General features: G+C 46.4%; 1 protein-coding gene across 6 annotated transcripts in view; it reads left to right on the forward strand.

Annotated features, from left to right (window-relative positions):
• The window catches only part of Ndae1 (Na[+]-driven anion exchanger 1), a 265601-nt gene that overhangs the window by 44724 nt on the left and 203713 nt on the right, over positions 1–17164 (forward strand). For all 6 annotated transcript variants that reach the window (XM_080280219.1, XM_080280220.1, XM_080280223.1 and 3 more), the window contains exon 2: positions 8010–8039. The gene's annotated coding sequence lies outside the window, so the exon portion shown is untranslated. The remainder of the gene's footprint in view (positions 1–8009; positions 8040–17164) is intronic.

The raw sequence follows: 17164 nt of genomic DNA on the forward strand, positions 1-17164 counted from the left end.
AGGAAAGACTATTGCTGTGATACCTATGTGTTGAAGATAAAGATAATAAAACAAGGTGGGGTGGAAGGCTAGGGAGCGTGCACAGGTAGTTAATAAGCAGGTGAGAGTAAGTGTAGCAAGATAAGGTAACAAGGAGGTAAGGTTCAATGAGATAACATAAAGTACAGCAAGGTGAGGTAACAGTGAGGTAACAGGAAGCTGAAATAGGTAAGAGGGGAGTACGAGGCGAAGGAAGGGAGAGGAGGGGAGGGGAGGGGAAGGGAGGTGAGGGGAGGGGAGAGGGAAGGGGCTCAATGACGTCTGAGGGGGGCGAAGCGACGCATGAAAATTTGGTGCGTTGGTCTGGTGACGTAAAGGGAAGGCTGGGTGACGCGGGGTGAGACGGTGGTGACGTGGAGGGGTGAGGGAGGGCAGGGGATATTAGTGGGGGAAGGAAGGGAAGCGGGAGAGAGAAAAGGGATGGGGAAGGAACAGATGAAGGAGAATGATAGGAAGGGACGCTGGGAGAGGTGGGCAGGGAGAGGTGAGAGAAGGCAACAAAAAGATGGAAAGGAAAATATGCTTGGAAGGGGAGAGAGAGAGAGAGAGAGAGAGAGAGAGAGGAAAATGGACGACGACAAAGAGGGGGATGGGACGGGAGAGGAATACTGAAAGGGGAGGGGAGAGAGGGGAAGAAGAGGGATGGGAGAGAGAGGAGGGGGAGGGAAAGAACGAGATAAGTGAGAAGGGGAGAACCAATGAGTTGAGAGAGAGGGTTACACTGAGAGGGGAAAACCACTGAGAAGAGAGAGAGAGAGAGAGAGAGAGAGTCTGGTACCAAGCAACGACTACTTTAACCCAGCTTCAACGTAGACAGCATACACAGACCTAATTCTCTCTCTCTCTCTCTCTCTCTCACACACACACACACACACACACACACACACACACACACACACACACACACACACACACACACACACAGGCTATACACATACAATGACAGAAGGGGCAGATAAGGAGCAGAGATTACCACTGATATGAAACTGTGTGGGCACTGTGGGGGAGATAAAAGATAGCAAATGACAGAGGGGAGACAGACAGACAGGTGACAGTTGGCAAGGTGAACGAATGACGGGGCGGAGAGAATAGACATGCGAGGATAGACACAGATAGATGGAGAGAGAGAGAGAGACAGAAAGTGTTAGATGGTCAGACGGAGATTAGACAGAGTGGGGATAGAAGAGACAGACGTGGACAGATATACAAATAGAAGAATATGGAAGAAGTGTAAATAAACTAATGGAGATTAAGCAGACAGTAGATAGCTAGATAGTAGACAGAAAGAGCTGAACAGATAAATATACAGGTGGAGAGTATAGAGATCAACACAGTACATAAACAAGGCTAGGAAGGGAAAGGTGAGCCAGAAACATATATAGTAGGGCTTGGCAGGGTAGACAAAATAGTACAAAATAGAACAAAACAAGAAGCGGTGCCAAGGCACAGCAAACCCGTCCCTGGCAGTCATTTTAGTGCTGACGTATAAACACAACAGGATATTTAGTCAAAGATGTCACATATCAAATTTGGAGTAAATCGGGGGTTTGTCTGTCTGTTAACAACTTTACGCGAAAACTACTGGTGCGATTGTGACTAAAATTATAGGGATGATGGGCTATGACCTTCTGATCACCTGATTAAATTTGGGGCCAACCTGGGTCAAGGCCCAGGCTGTAGGCCCCAAAAATGTAAAAAGAAAAAAAAAAAAAATACAAGTAAATTTTTTTTTTTTTTTTTTTGACATATCTCCTTTCATATTCGTTATATCGACATGAAACCAAATCCTAAAAATGCATCTTTCAAATCTGCATCCTATAACAAGCCTCATTAATCAAGGGGTCACTCCAGAGTTAGCGGTAGGAGGGCCTAAAATCTCTCTCTCTCTCTCTCTCTCTCTCTCTCTCTCTCTCTCTCATGAATCACGTATGTACACTCACGCCCCACTTTCTTGAGGACGCCAGACCGAACGGGGTACTTTATTTTGCTTATTCGTACCCTGTCTTATCCTGTCCCTCTATCGCTTTCTCATCCTATCCCTCTATCCTTTATCCTTTCCTCATTCTGTCCCTCTATCCTTCCTCCCTATTTTCCCACACCATCCTCCTCTTCCCACATTCCCATCCTACTCGTTCTTTCCCCACACTAATTCATCCTGTCCTCCCCACATCCTCCCCACGTCCGCCTCCCATATTTCTTTAGTTTTTATCTACCCCAGCACACACACACACACACACACACACACACACACACACACACACACACACACACACACACACACACACACACACACACACACACACACACCATAATCTTACCTCCCCACATCCCACACTACACTTTCCTGCTCCTGCAAACCTCCATATTCCCACTTTCCCTATTTCCCACACCCACACAAACCTAACCATCCCTCCCCACATCCTGCCTTACTTCTACCCATTCCACACACTCCCACATCAACCCCAATACCCACATCCCTCTCCCACCCCTACCCCACATCCACAACCACCTCCTCACATTCACCTCCGTCCCCAACCCCACCCCTACACCCACAATCACACTCCCACACACCCCCACATCCACCCTCACACCTACACCCACCCGCCCGCCGGCTGTACCCCACCTGGCGGCGATCAATGACTAAGAAGGGCGAATGTCGATACAGATCCTGTGTGTGTGTGTGTGTGTGCGTGTGTGGAGAGAGAGAGCGAGAGAGAGAGAGAGAGGGAGAGAGAGAATAATCCTGTCCTACTGAGATATCCAGTGCAGGGCAGGAACCTGAAATGTGAAGATTTAAGTTCTCAGGTGTACGGTCTACCTCCATCCTTCTGTCCGTCTCGCTGCCTGTCTTGTACATGGACGAAACTGTCTTGTGCATGTACGACCTTACGTGCATGTGACACGGAACGTTACAAGTACATACCATAAATGAACCCAGTACGCCCTCACCCTACCCGTAGTGATGCCGCCTTACCCACACACAAGCCCCTGCCCCTCACAAGCCCACACATGGTCGACGATGGACAGGCAACGAGGTCGAAGTGCATCATATTATAATCTAGTATTTAATTGCTCGTGGTTAAATGCCGTTCGGTAGGCGTGGTGGTGTTGGTGGTGTGGTGATGGGTGGTGGTATGGTGATGGTACAGCCCCGGTACCGGTACAGCAGTGAGGCGTACCGGGGGTTCACCATGTTGTGTCCCAGTCCCCTGCCAGCAGGGGATGGCCTGCCCCGTGTACTGGCCCTGGCTACTCCCGCCGACCCCGCCCCGCCCGCCCACCACCTACTGCTCCTTCGCGCGGTGCCACAGCTGGGCGTGAGCGTGCTGTTGCCGCGGTTAGTGGCCACCTTCCAGCAGGCAGTGACCTCCCTGTGGTGGGATGTGGTGCAGTGGGTGGGTGTGGGTCGCCAAGAAGTGTTATATCACTTGGTTGTGACATCGTCTGGCACACAGGTCATACTCATGACTGTGGCCCAGGATTGGTGTAGTCTTCAGGAGGTGGCCAGGGTGGAGTGTGGCCTGCCCGTGGACCGGTGTGTCCTGCAGGCCCGGCTGTCGCGCATCCTGTACATCGCTGGGACCGGGGTGGGCACCATCGCGCTGGCCATCAGTAATGAGGGCCAGGTGACGCTGGCCAACACATACCATGTACCACCAGGGCTGCTGCGTGACCCTGACTTCAGGTTCGTATGTATCGCCAGCCTGGATGCCACCAGGCAGGTATGTCTGGCGGACAAAATCGGTAACGTAGTCCTGTACGGCGCCGCCGCATCTGAAGCGGTATTCCAGGAGGCACGACTTTTAACTCTGCCGTTCCCGCCGTCCACCATGGCCATCGCAGCTTCACCCACCAGCCGCTCCACACGATACCTACTGGTGGTGGGCGGGCAGGGGCAGGTGGCCGTGCTGGAAGTGAACGCCCAAAGGCAGGATGGCGTTAGATGTCAGCTGGTGCCTGTGTGGGGGGTGACAGCGGCCGCCTGGTACCCCGGTAACCCGCTGGCATTCACCACAGTGGGAGGTGATCACATGGTGCGGGTGTGGCGGCTGGAGGATGAGCAGTGGGAGTAGGGTGAGATGGCGCTTGAAGATGGGGAGTGGAAGGCGTGTGACAGCCACCCCACAGAGGGCGAGGGTACAGCCGTGGCCGCCTACCCCGCCCTACCTAACCACCTGGCGTACGCTACCACCAATGCTGTGGTGGTGGAGGTACTGCATCCACACCCTGACTCCAGCCCATACTGAGGCTCGTGTTATTATCGGTACAGCAGGCTTCGTAACAGAGGCCTTCTTGCTTTGCTGTATCTCCACCTCATACAAAATACTGTAGCCCTATTCTTCTCTGTAACAAACACACTATTTGATCTGTTGCTGTTTAATTTCCTACGTATTCCTTCGTACTGTCACTCACCAATCAGGCCCCTGGAATCCTGATTACACCACAAACGCCTTAACTTGGAAAATCTGTCCCTTTTTCGACTTCCGTGTGATAATACCGATAAATCTACATCCTTTCCATAGCACTTCTTCGTGATTAGCACCGTATTCTTGTGTTAATCTACTGTTACAACCTAGTGACAAATACAGTACTACGGTTCTACAGCATTTACATAGCACTTCTTCGTGACTAACACCATATTTTAGTGCTAATTTATTAATACGACACGGCAGAATAAATCGCAAGGAAGAAATATTGCCAAATCTCAGATGCCACAGTTCAGAGTACGATCTTCATGACCATACCTCTGCGCTATCCTTGTCACATACATTCTCTCTCTGTCACAATACCATCTCAACACACACACCTACCCTTGCATCAACACACAGCATGATATCTTTCTCGTATATCATTTATATATCATGGCGCACACGCACACACACACACACACACACACACACACGTCTTGCATGCCACTGTGAATGCAGAACTCAGTCTTGTGTATAATTCCTTACCCTTTGCCTAGTAGCCTGGAATATACCGATCTTGAGAGATAGATAGATAGATAGATAGACAGATAGAGAGAGAGAGAGAGAGAGGAGGAGGGGAGCAGATCAGACAGCCTAAGGTCAAAGAAGATGAAAAGTGAGATTTTAGTAGCCACATTGAGAGGTAAGATGAGTGGGGAGGAGGAGGAGATGATCCCCGGTAGTAGCAGTAGTAGTAGTAGTGGTAGTAGCAGTAGTAGTAGTAGCCTAGCAGTAGTAGTAGTGACAGTGGAAGGGTAGGGGAAGAGGAGTTATTAGTTGTAGCAGTGGTGGTCATACTGGACGGGGAAGTTGTAGTGGTATGTGGTGGAAGTGAGAGCTAGAGTACGGGTGATGGTGGTAGTAGTGGTGGTGGTGGTGGTGGTGGTGGTGTGGTAGTAGTGGTGGTGGTGGTGATAGTGTGGTACTAGTGGTGGGGTGGTGGTGATAGTGTGGAGGTGGTAGTGGTGGTGGTGGTGGTGATAGTGTGGTAGTAGTGGTGGTGGTGGTGATAGTGTGGTAGTAGTGGTGGTGGTGGTGATAGTGTGGTACTAGTGGTGGGGTCGTGGTGATAGTGTGGAGGTGGTAGTGGTGGTGGTGGTGGTGGGTGTTGACAGTTTCCTATGATCCTTAAAGCTTGTTTATCCCTCATGTTTGCCTCCATCACCTTCTCTCTCTCTCTCTCTCTCTCTCTCTTTCGTATGGTGAATGTTGCCAATATCGACTGAGACCGACATTGATCCAGCCTGCCTCCCCTCTCCCTTCACCCTCCCTCACTCCCTCACCCTCACCCTTTACAATTACTTTCACACAACCCAGATTCACTTTCACACACCTGACTATCTCACATCACTCACTTTTATTCATTTACTCACCTGTCTAACTTTCAAACACTCTCACTTTCACTCACACGTCTCACTTCCACCCACACCTGGCTCACCTTTACACACACGAGTCACTTTCACACATCCGGGTCACTCTTATACACACTTCACTCACCTTAACACACGTGACTCACTTTCACTCACACCTGACTCACTCTTACACACACCTGACTCATTTTCACCTACTTCTAATTCATTTTCACACTCACCTGACTCACCCACTCACACCTGCCTCACTTTCATCCTCACCTGCCTCACTTAACTCCCATCCGGCTCATTTTCATTCCTCACAATTCCTTCATACCCGCCTCTGTATCAACATTCTGCATTATATTTCACGAGAGAGAGAGAGAGAGAGAGAGAGAGAGTGTGTGTGTGTGTGTGTGTGTGTGTCTGTGTGTGTTATGCAAAGCTGAACTAATGCTTCCAAATGTACACCCACCTTATCTAACACACACACACACACACACACACACACACACACACACACACACGTAATTAATTATACACACACTTTATCTTCAGTTATGTACACACGTTATCCAATTAACACACAAGCTGTCCACGTCAGAGAGACAGAGATTGATAGGAAGAGAGATAGACAAATGAGAGAGAGTTTGCCAGCCTGATAGATACAGAAAAAATACACACACACACACACACACACACACACACACACACACACACACACACACACACACACACACACACACACAACTTACGTGCGCATTATCAACTTATGCAATAACGCTAACACAAAGATAGATAGACAGACAGATAGATAGATTATAGACAGGTAGATAAAGACTGATAGACAGAGAGTAGATATAAAGATAGATAAACCCAAATGAGTTACACCTTAATAATTAAGTAACAATGATGACACAATTAGAGTCACACAGATAACGAGGCAATTAACAAAGAGCTGTCAGGGGGTCAATTGTAAGGTTTAATTAGCAGTGCCACCTTAATTGCCATCTGGGCCTCATTAGTATAAGCCTCTATTAAAAGCACACTAATGAGGGGTGACCTAGGATGAGATGGGATGGTATATGGCTGAGGGTGCTAGAGATCGAGCAGACTGATAGCGGGGATGCTGACATGGAGGTGATTTGTTTGTAGCCACTAGTTCAGGATACAAGGGTCTCGGTATAGATAGATAGATAGATAGATTGACAGATAGTTAGATAGACTGATGGACGAATATAGAGCGGTAGGTGTGTAGGCTGGTAAGTAGGAAGAGAGAAAGAGGTCATAGTTCATGAGGATACGTCAACGCTCTCTCTCTCTCTCTCTCTCTCCACCCTTCCTCTTTCCTCCTTCTTCTGTCACTATCCCTTCTCTATCTTCTCTCAGTTTCTGCCTCTTGTCTCTTATCTCTCTTGTCTCTCCCTTTATTCCTCCCACCTTCCACTCCTCCTTATCTCTCCCTTCCCTGCCTCTTTTCTTGCTCCCTCCATCCCTCACTTTCATTCCCCTTATCTTTTCTCCCTTCCTCCCTCTTTCCTCCTTCCCTTTTTCCATGCTTTCCTCCCTTTCTTTCTCCCTCCTGTCTCTTTTCTCTCAATCCCTCCCTTCCTCCCTCTGCCCTTCTTTCCCTTCCTGCCTCTCTTTCTCTCATTTTTTTCCCTCCCTTTCTCAGTCTCTCCTTCCCTCCTCTCATTCATTCTATCTATCTTTCCTCTACTCTCTCCCTTTCTCTCTTCCTAGCTCCCGTCCTACTTCACCTTCTGTTTTCTTCCCTATCACACTCTCTTTCTTTCTTCCCCCTCTCTCTCTTTCTTCCTCTCTTTTCCTCCCTCCCCATCTCTCTCTCTCTCTCTCTCTCTCTCTCTCTCTCTCTCTCTCTCTCTCTCTCTCTCCCTCCCTCTCCTTGCCAACTTGGAACTCTGCCAGCCTCTCCCTTCCTTCCTCCTCGAATATCCTGCGTAGGAGGGAGGGAGAGGAGGGAGGAAGAAGGAAACAAAGATGGAGGACAGACAGGAAGAAGGAGGGAAGGAGGTCAGAGGGAACAAAGGTGATGATGATGATGATGATGATGATGATGATGATGACGACGATGATGATGATACCAAACCTTATTCTTCATATTACCTATTTTGTTTTTCTTTTGTTGCAGAGTTGGGTGACGTCACTTACACACAGAAAGGTGAGTATGTGTGTGTGTGTGTGTGTGTGTGTGTGTGTGTGTGTGTGTGTAAACGTGTATGCATGTACGTAAAGGTTCAAAGCCAAACTCTAGCATATAGACAATATTGGCCTCAAAAAATCTACGGACATTTCCACCCACATTTCGTTACCCCTACAAGGACAGTATTCATATTGGCTAACGAGGCTTTAATTATCTATCTATCTGCCTATCTTTTATCTATCCCTGCCTGTCTCTCTGTATCTATCTCTACCTATATCTATCTATTTATACCTGTATGTCTCTAGTTCCACCTACAGCATATCTATATACCTAACTGCTGTCTATCTTCACCCAAAAATACACGCTTCTATCTCTCTGTCTATTTCCACCTCTGTCATCTCTGTTCCTGTCTTCATTACAGTATATCTATCTATCTATTTTCTACCTCCACCCATATCTACCTGTCTCTCTCCTTGTATCTACTTTCACCTATACTGAACCCTGTCTCTACCTATCTCTCTCTCCACCTAAAATATATGCCTACGTATCTATATCTATCTGCATCTATTTATCTACCTCTATATCCCGACCTATATATCTCTCTTTAACTATATCATCTACCATCCCTATTGATTTCTCTCTCTCCGTCTCCACCCACAATACACCAATCTCCACCAACACCTGTCTCATTACCTCTACCTACTTCTATCTCTATCTCTAATTTTACCTGTACAGTAATTATCTCTACTCAGCTTTTCCTATCTCTAAAACTATCTCTATATTTCCACGCGTTATCTGTCTCTATCTCTATCTATCTTTATCTTTACCCGTGGGAACCCGGGGACAAAGAAGAGATAAGAAAAGATTAAGATGGTAAAGATGTATGTGGGATGGGGTTAGTGACTTCGATGCTCTCTCTCTCTCTCTCTCTCTCCACATCGGTAATTGGCTACCCACCTCGTCACACTCAATCCAAACTTTTCCACCAATCGAGAGAGAGAGAGAGAGAGAGAGAGAGAGAGAGAGAGAGAGAGAGAGAGAGAGAGAGAGAGAGATTGGAAAAAGCTTAGCGAGGACAAACGTCGCTATATATTAGAGAAAAACTGAAGACGAGAAGGAAGAGGAGGGGGAGGGAGGGGAGGGGAGGGGGAGGAGGAGGGGAGAGGAAAGGAAAGGGAGGAGTGAAAGTGAGGGAATGGATGGGGACATATGGAATGGAAAACTAATAAACGAAAGAGAGAGAGAGAGAGAGAGAGAGAGGAGGGGGATGGGGGAGAATTACATAAGAGAGACAATGGCGTTGGCAACATGAATTTAACCACTGGCTCATGTTACTGAGTGGAAAGAAATGAGAAATAAATCATCTCAACTAATTTCATCTCATCTCACTCTCCTAACCTAACCTAACTTCACTTCACCCTCACCTCACTTCACCTCTCTCACTTCACTTCACTCCACCTCATTAAATAAATTCCTTCTATACAGACTCCCACATCGACCCTTATTTGAAAACATAGGCTGCGTTAAAGTTGGATTCTCTCTCTCTCTCTCTCTCTCTCTCTCTCTCTCTCTCTCTCTCTCTCTCTCTCTCTCATCCATGTAATTTCACTTCTCGCACACAAAGGCGTAATACTGTCTGTATACAAACACGTCTGTTCTCTCTCTCTCTCTCTCTCTCTCTGGGTGGGTGCGCTTGCTTCAGTCCAAGGTGACCTGCCCGCCTCTCTCTCTCCTCTCCCCTCCCTCTCACTCTCCCTGCTCTCCTCTACCGGCTCTCTCTCCCCTCCCCCTCTCTCCTTTCCTCTACCCGCTCTCTCCCCCTCCACCTGCCTCTTCCCTCTCCCCTCTTTCTCCCCTCTCCCTCTCCTTTCATTCTCAGTTACCTAACTTTCTCTCCCTCTTCCTCTTCTGTCCTTCCTCACCCCTCTTCCTCTACTGCTACTTCTCTCTCCTCTCTACCCACTCTTCTCTACTCTCTTCTGTCCCCCCCCCTCTCTCTCTCTCTCCCCACATAATCTCAGTCCACCACTTCTTCCTATCCTAGCATATCAGTTTCGTGGCCTACAGTGATGTGCTGTGTTGTTATCATTCCATTCAACAGTGCCTAGAGTATCCACACGTATGAGCGACTCTGCTGCTATTTTTCCCGTTTCTAGAATACTTAGTTAGGCTAGTGTCATCCCTCTATTAATAATAATGAAGGAACTCAATGCACAGTGAATAATTTTGTCTAACTTTGAAGATGAGATGTGCTTTGTAGTTAGGTTTTTTTAGTCGCGCGATATATTTTCATTTGCTAGGGAGGTGAGATTAGAATTCAATATTTTTTTTTTTTACCTGCGTCACCAGATGTTGCTTTACTGATGAAACAGACGAGCGCTTACTTCCTTGGGGTTTATATTAGTTATTTTTATTTTCGAAAGAGCAATGAGTGCAGTTGGTAAATAGGAAAGTGTAATAAATTGTTTAGTAACATATCCCAACCTTACTCTTCCTCCTCAGTCCTCCATTTGTTCCTGTCTCTCTCCTCTTGTCCCACTTCTTCTCCCCCTTTTTCCTCCTCCTCCTCCCTTTCTCCCTACTCTTCTCTTTAATCTTCCTCACTCCTCTTGTCCCTACCCTTCTCCCCCTCTTTCCTCTCTCTCTCTTCTTCTGTCTCTCCTGCACCGCCACCGTTCTGTCTCATCCACCCAGCCTTCCTTGTCTCTCCTCCCCCACTCAAGCCTACCTACCTGCCTTACTTCTTCCCTGTCTTTCCTGCCTCACTCGTACTTACCTACCCACCATCTTCCCTTCTCCTGCCTACCTACCTTCTTCCCTCCCTCACTCCCTTCTTACCTACCTACCTTCTATTCTTCTTCCTACCTATCTACCTTCATTCTATCCTGATCTCTCCTGTCCCACTCCTTCCTGTTTATCTGCCTACCTACCTACCTACCTGCCTGCCTGCCTGCCTGCCTTCGTCATTTTTTCCTGCCCTGGGTTTACTATTCTGCCCTCCATTCTCTTATCTTCCTTGCTCTTTTATTTCTCTATCTCTTTCATGTTCCCCTTATGCATTCGTTCTCTCTCTCTCTCTCTCTCTCTCTCTCTCTCTCTCTCCAATTAATTGCTCTCAGAAGAGGTCAACAAAGGAAAGACAGAGAGTGATAGATAAATTAACAGACTGATAGATGTGGATAAGCAGAAATGAAAATAGATAAATATTCATGAATACGTAGATAAAAATAAAAATAGATAAATATACAGTACATGAATAGATAAACAGATACGCCGATAGATAGAAAACGATAGACAGAAGGCTAAAAACACATGAATCGGTAATATCGGCAGGTGAATTCAGTGAGGCCGATACGGTAACTACAGGAAACCCAATCAGTGGGAGAAATCTGTGAACTCAGTACCGATAGAGATGGTTTAAGTCTGGCCTAGTGCCGATATAAAAGGGGAAACTTTGATACTAATTCTAATAATAATAACAATAATAATAATAATAATAATAATAATATACACTGATTTGACGCCATAATGATACTATGACACTGATTTGACGCCATCAATCAACCACTCAATCAATCAGCCAGTCAATCAATCAACTGAGTAATTTTCACGGTCCGTCCCTGTAACCTTATTAGACCATACCCTCCACCACCCCACACCACTTCACTGTGTGTGTGTGTGTGTGTGTGTGTGTGTGTGTGTGTGTGTGTGTTTTAGCAGTATTCTCATGCATATTTTCGACCTGTAGTTGATCAGCATCGGCACAATCCACAATAATAATAATAATAATAATAATAATAATAATAATAATATAACTAATGATATGCCACTACTACCACCATACTATTACCATTGCTACTGCAGCTACTACTACTACTACCTATAATAATAATAATAATAATAATAATAATAATATCCTTTTAATTCCTCAAAAGCACCAGTTCTCAAGAAATTCAGTAGCGCCCTCAACACGTTTGCATCTTTACATTTACCTTTACATTTACAAAAACACTGACGTTATTCATATACAAAACGAACTTCATCTGAAAAAGTGGCAGAAACTAACTCTTGTAATCATCCATTCACTACACTGTCAAGATCGTAGGTTTGTGAAAAGAGGAAGACTTTGAGATGCCCCTTAAGCAACAGAAATGAACTGTCTCATGGATTTTTTGTACAGAAAATTAATAAAGGAAGGAGAGACAAATTTAGCACACAAAAAAATCCATACACCAGATTACAGATGTCCTCCGTTCACTGGAAAAGAGAGAGAGAGAGAGAGAGAGAGAGAGAGAGAGAGAAATCTATAATACAGCCTAGGTGTTGCACAGGAAAACGACCCATCGGAGAAAGATGACTAATGAGTAGTTCCTGGTTCTTCAAGCTGAAGGGATCATCGCCGCTTCGTAACATCGCATCCAGACGTACCGACGAAGTTTTCACAGGTTCAGCAAGATACTTCTGTTCGCCACGCGAACGAAAGTCGTGCTCAGTCACGCTGAGTGACAGCACTCACGCCACCAGCAGGAAGTTTGAGTGTCGAGAGGCAGGAGTGCTGTAGCGTGTGGGCAGCCTCCGCCTATGACCACACTCAGATGGGTATATCGCGACCCCCTTTACTGCCCCCTACAGCAGGATCAGCGACTGGGTTGGAGGGGTCCAAAACGAGGCTTTCGTTGTTGCCCTGGTGGTACTGGAGGGGTGTGGGGTAAGGCGGCGTCGTCTGCAGCAGCCTGGCGTGGTGAGCAATATTGACTGTGTGGAGGGGGACGCCGCCCCCCACACGCCCGGGCCTTCTGACGGTGTCCGGAGGCCGAAAACAAGCGAACCCTCACCTGCCTCGCCAGGCAGTAACACTATACTCTTTTACCACCTTGGTGTTGGAAGAGGGTTACACCTTATTCCCTGAAAAGATAACGGTGAACTGAGGAAAAGGTTAACTAGCCTACAGTCCACCGGGTTCACTTTCAAATGAGCCTGGGAGTGCTGCTACTACAGCACTATAGTCTTGCTCCTTGTAGGCAATTATGCCACGCTTAGATGACACTTTTCGAACTACAGGCGTTCGAAACCCCTTCAATGTTATATATAATTCCAAAATTGGAAGTATATAAAGTAAAGAATTAAAGTAAAATAGAGAATACTAAGTTATGGGTACATGAGTCTCCTTGGTTACCATTGTTCATTTTTTTTAACCTGGCGGAGATTATCGTTGTCACCTGTTTACCGTTGCTCAGTGACAAAATAAGAGAGATGCTACAGTACACCTTTACATCCTCTCCATAGCACTTCTTCGTGACCAGTGACTGACACCACATTCTAGTGTTATTTTTTTCTAATATATCAACACTAAAAATGGACAGATCGCAATTTTACGCCAAGTTAAAGTCAAAACACTAATCAAATCAACCCTCCAATCTGACTACACTGCCATGACCACAGCTGAAAGGGGTTGGGGATCTTTGTCAGCTTAGATCTGATGGATTGAGTGAACATTTTAGTGCCAGGCGACCGAGGCCACTTGACACTAAGGTAAAGAATGGTAATGGCAGGGAGGGAAAAGGTGAAGGCAAAGGTTCCCTCACGAGAAATTTGATGGCACAGTCGGTATCAACAGAGTGCGACAGTTCACAGTGAAATAATATAGTAGGCGGTGGGAGATTCGACGTAGATAGAGTCAACGTTGGTAGTGTCCTCGTTGGCAGACTCCGTGTAGACAGAGTCAAAGTATGTGCGAGTTCCTGTCTTGAGGGCAGTGGGATTCCCAGCCTCCAACACCCCCTCCCTTTTAGTTGCCTCTTACGACACGCAGGGAATACGAGGGTAGTATTCTACTTCCCCTGTACCCAGAGGATCCCCCTTCCCAAGGGAGTTAGTCAGGTTGCAACAAACGTGGTACGGTAGTTATTAAGTAGGAATAAGTCTCCTTGGTTACTAGTCAGATCGACCCTGCAATATGACTACAATTGACTGTCGTATACACTTGGCTGTACATTATGCTGAAACGAGTAAGACATCTTTGTCAGGCAGAACAAATGTACTACAGCGCAATTAGGACAATGTTCAGTGAAGGTCGTGTTAGCACCGAGGACACGGAGTGTACGATTCCGTGACAGTATAGCCTTCAACATGGCCATTACGTACTGAAGACTCCTCCTTGACGATCTGTGGATTATTACTGCTTGTTATTCCTTTGTATGATATTTATGTGTCTTATATCGCCTCTCTCTCTCTCTCTCTCTCTCTCTCTCTCTCGCCCGTCATTCACCCCCACCAAAATCGATGTAAGTGGGAGTCTGCCAAGGTCACCCCTGATCTCTCTCTCTCTCTCTCTCTCTCTCTCTCTCTCTCTCTCTCTCTCTCTCTCTCTCTCTCTCTCTCCATTGACCTCAGAATGGCCTCTGACCTTGTTTCTTCTACCCTGTCTCACCTTTTAACCTCTCCCTTTACCTCTGACTCTCTCTCTCTCTCTCTCTCTCTCTCTCTCTCTCTCTCTCTCTCTCAGATCGATAGTTTTACTCTTTAATTCCTTAGCTACATCCTTCAGTCTATCGATCATACTCTCCAGTCTATCGACCAAACTCTCTCTCTCTCTCTCTCTCTCTCTCTCTCGTTTCTTTCATTTCCTTATCCCAATTAACCTCTCAGAATTTCTCACTTACTCCTTCTGTCATTCTCTCAATTTACTTTTTACTGTCATCTTTCTTCCCTACCTCTCCCTCCACATACCTCCCGTCCCTCCTTCCCTCTCTCCTTTTCCCCTCCTCCCTCCCTCCCTCCTTCCCTCGTGTCAGCTTTTGACATCCATATTATCTTTGACTCCTTCTCTCCCTCCCCTCCCCTTTCCCTTCTCTTCCCTCCCTCCCCTCCCCTCTCTTTCCACTCAATTTCTTTCCTCCTCTTCCTTTCCTCTTCTCTGTCTTTCTTCCCACGTCCCCCTCATATCTTTCTCTTCGCTCCCGCAATATACATTTATCAACATCTCGTCTTTCTTCCCTCCTACCTCTCCCATCTTGTTCACTTTTTCCTCTCTTCATTATCCCTTCCTCCTCCTATATACTTCTCTTCCTCTCTTCATCATCTCTTCTTTCTCCTACATACGTTTCTCTTATGTCTTCCTTCTTCACTCCTACCTTTCCTTTCTCCCTCCTGTCCTTCTCTTCCAAATTATGTGGTCCTTGTATTTTTCTTCCTCAAATATTAACATCCTCTTCAACCTCTTCCCCTTCCTTTCTCCAGCGTTCCTCCTTTCATACTTTTTCCTCCGCCCTTTCATTCTCTCTATCTCCCTCTTTCCCTTTCTCTTTGTCTCTCCCTTCCTTCTCCAAGTTCCTCTTGTTATTGTCTTATTTTTCGACAGCCTCCCTTCCTCCATGTTTTCATTCTTACCACTCTGTGTCCCCCTTCCATCTCTCTCTTTTTCTCTGTCTGTTCCCCCTTCCTTCTCTCTCTTTCTCTCTCTAAAACCTTATTGATCCAAGACACTCCCCCTCACTAAGCCCCTGACTCAAGATGATGATAATGACCATGATGAACGAATTTGTGTCTCGTGACGATTTTATTCAGCTAAGGACACATTTTTCGAACTGGATGGGTTAGATGCAGCCTTCAATCTTGTTTTCCTATCCTTGTCTGATAGTTATGTTAGTTATAAGCTTTCCTGTAATAAACAGCCTCGATAGGACCACTAAGTCTTTTGCTGTTTACTTTCCATTGTACTCATTTGAACTCCTTTCCAGGCCCCCATTAACCCTATGAGTCTTCGTAAGCTGAGAAAAATCGTCTTTTAGCTGCAAGAATAAGCTAAAAATGAAAGACTGCCAATATTCAAAAGCGAATGCACAAAGGTCACCACACAACAACAGTATACACCCCCCCACCTCTTCGCAAAAGGCGGTAAACTCTAAGGATTCGTGTTACATCATTTCGCTAAGTACATGTGTTTGTATGTTTTGGCCTTTGAACCCATAAAATGAGAAAGGTGTGTCAGGGTATCTGTCTAATGATCAAATGTACCAAGCCTGAACTGAACTGATGAAATGAAAGGAATACTGATAAACTGGAAAGTGTTTGGAAGAAAGGAGGAGGAGGAGGAGGAGGAGGAGGAGGATCTGAGCAAAGTTTAAAAATGAGAGAGAAAAGAAAAAAAAGAATGAAAATGGAAATGAAAGAAATAGGACAGTAAAATCAGGACCGTAAAAAGGCGTTGATGTAGTGAAGGGTCAAAGTTCAAAGTAAATTAGGACAGGTTAGAGCACTTTCATCCAGGTGAGGAGGAGGAGGAAGAGGGGGAGAGGGTGAGGTGAGGAGGGAGTGTGGGGTTGGGGAGGGAGGATGCTGAATGGTGAGAAGGGGATGGGGGATAAGAAGTTGATGATGGGAGGAGGGGGAGGGTATGGCGGGGAGTAGGGGGTGGGGATGGATAAAAAGTGGAGGTGGGGGAGCAGAGGGACCTAAGGGGCTTTTTAACATTCCGTGGGAGTTGAGGCAGAAGTTGAAGAGGGGGAGGAGGGGAGGGACGGGTAAGAGGTGGGGAGACGGGGAGAGGGATGAGATGAGGAGAGGGAAGTGAGAGATTGAGGAGCGAAGGAGAGAGGGAGAGAAGAGAAGAGGAAATAGAGAGAGAAGAGAAAAGGAGGAGAGGATGTAAAGAAACATACAGCAGAGGAAATGTGAAGAGAGGTGAAAGAGAAGAAAGGAAAGATGGAGATTATGAACAGATGAAGGAGAAGAAGGAAGAGGAAGAGAGAGAAGCAGGGAAAGAGGAAGGAGACCAAATGAGGAAAGGAAGAAAGGAGAAAAAGAAAAGGAAACAAGGGTGAGTAGGGATGAAGAAAGTAAGGGAGGAAAGAGGAGACATGAGAAGAGGTGGAGAGAGAGAGAGAGAGAGAGGAATCATTATCACCATAACCTCATTTCCAACGTACCGTACAAATCAGGTCTCTCCATGGGAATCAGAGAGAGAGAGAGAGAGAAAGCACACGTGTCAACCTATCTATACATACATCTGTGCAATTATTGGTGTACAGATCAAAGTGCGAGTTTGTGTGAGTGTGTGGGTGTAAGTGCGTGCCTGTGTGTGCCTGCGTGTGATCTAAAAAGGCAATCACCAAGGAAATATTGATTTCGATCCGACGCGGCAG

The sequence above is a fragment of the Coenobita brevimanus genome, chromosome 84 (genome assembly GCF_032717465.1).
Source record: "Coenobita brevimanus isolate Jiangsu-jjx chromosome 84, ASM3271746v2, whole genome shotgun sequence".
NCBI lineage: Eukaryota > Metazoa > Arthropoda > Malacostraca > Decapoda > Coenobitidae > Coenobita > Coenobita brevimanus.